We start from the raw sequence: 2,127 nt of genomic DNA, 5'->3' as shown, positions 1-2,127 counted from the left end.
AACTAAGCAGGAGTTAAGCTGTGGTTAATTAAGGGCATGGGGCCCATTTGTAAGTGATTAGCCGGGTTATTAGTGGTAATCCGGGTTTAGCCGGAGTTAGGCCGCCGGTGATGCCAGATGCGGCAGCGAGCGTTGAAAACGGTACTCCGGCGACCATTTGGGCTGCGGAGGGCATCAGCGTGAAGCTGGGGACGAGCCGCATCCAGTGGTAGTGGTTGGTGGACTCGAGAACGCCGGAAACGATGCCAGCGACGACTTTGGCGGCTGCTGGAGCTTGGGCGAGCTCGATGTAGTCGCTACGGCAGGCGGCAGCGAGAACGGAGAGGGGTAGGACGGGCAGTAGCTCACAACGGTCACGACGAGCGGGTCAGCGAGGTCGGGGATGAACCGGAGCAGTCGGGGCGGCGAAGGGGTTCTCCGGCGATGGCAGATCAGGACGAGATCGGTGCAGCATCTCCGGGGCGAGCGAGCGCTCGGGGCTCTGTCTGCTCGATGGGGTGGTCGACGGTGGAGCTCTTGGACACGTCGGGGAGGTGAGGCGATGGTTGTGGCTAGGGCAAGGATGAGCGGCGACGACGACGACGCTTGGTTGGTAAGAGAGAGAGGGCCAGGGAAAAAGATGAGCATGGGAGAGAGTGAGAGGGGTCCAAGGGGGTTGCGTGGCGTCTCCAAGGAGGCGCAGGAGGAAGCAGGGAGGCAAGAGGTGGCCTGGGCGCGTGCCCGCGCGTGACGACCATGCGCGTGCGTCCCCCTGGCAGAAGCTTGATGACGGTGGCGCTAGTGGGCTGGGCCTGTTGGGTGGGCTGCCAGCTGGGCCGGCATCAGGTAAGGCCAGGTAAACTATTTTTCTCTCTTTTTTTATTTCTGTTTTCTATTTATTTCCTCTCTGTTTTGATATAGTTTTAGGACTAAATCATTTTATTAAATTCTGAAAATATTTATGGGCACTATCTGAATTAATCCAGAGGCCCTCAAGTGATTCCAGGATATTTGGAGCATTTAAATTATTTGTAGAATTCAAATGCCCCAATTCAAATACATTATGATTTAATTCAAAAATCCAGGAATGACCTATAAGTATGTTCATCATTTTTGGCAGAGGTTTTCACCTTTATCAGAAATCATGAACATTTTCAAAGGGCATCTTGGGTTCATTGAAAATAGTTTTAGATTGAACCTATTTGAATCCCATTTGATGCTAGGGTTTGAACATTCCCAATTCAAAATTCAGGAAAATTTAAACATGATGCAATACTCAGGCTAGTCCTAATGCAAGTGCTAACTAGGGTTGTGACAACTCACCCCCACTAAACAAGAATCTCATCCCGAGATTCAAGACGTGAGGTAAGAGGAAAGGGGGTCACAAAACTATCACAATCTTCATGGTCCATTTGCCCTTCTCGAAGATGTTGATTCATTGCTTCAAATTGATCTTGACGACTTTGCTTTCAAGATCTTCATCCAACACGATGACAAAAGAAATGAAAGCTCTACATGAATTGATCTTCATGAAGATCGAGCAACTCAGGATCAACTCGTGGAATGAGACGTAAAAACATCTCTTGAGCTGAGACACAACACACGTCAAGAGGTATGGAAAGAAACAGATGACGAAAGTTCAATTTGCTAGGCAACGCTCCCACGCTCATGTAGATGGTGAGTGAGTGTCAAAGTAGCGAGGAGATAAGTTGCCGTGATTCCATAACGGGGCACCTTAGAAGAGGTGACTCGTTGGATTATTCCCTTAAGTGGCAAAAAGAATCACTTTTGATATCTAGGTCATGGAAACTCTTCATACCAGCTTGAGGCAATTCACAATTGATCGTTCGAAGGAATTCAAAAGAATGCATGCTCAGTTTGGAAAGGAAACTAGAGTTATAAGACAACTCGGCAAACGGGAGGCACATTCCAATTGATACCGAGGATACAACCTAGTGTCTGAGCATGCTCTCAAGAACTTGAGCATTTCCTTACTCATCAAGGTCTTACCAACATCCGTGTCGAGGATCCTGGCAACACATCATACTACCATGATGAATAGTGATGGATGATGCAGATGCAAAGGAAGGCAACACTTTCTCAGATTTGTCCTTAGCAATGCCAAGGAAGAAAACCTGGATGATCGAT

The sequence above is a fragment of the Triticum aestivum genome, chromosome 4D (genome assembly GCF_018294505.1).
Source record: "Triticum aestivum cultivar Chinese Spring chromosome 4D, IWGSC CS RefSeq v2.1, whole genome shotgun sequence".
Classification (NCBI taxonomy): domain Eukaryota; kingdom Viridiplantae; phylum Streptophyta; class Magnoliopsida; order Poales; family Poaceae; genus Triticum; species Triticum aestivum.
This window is presented reverse-complemented; position numbering follows the sequence as displayed.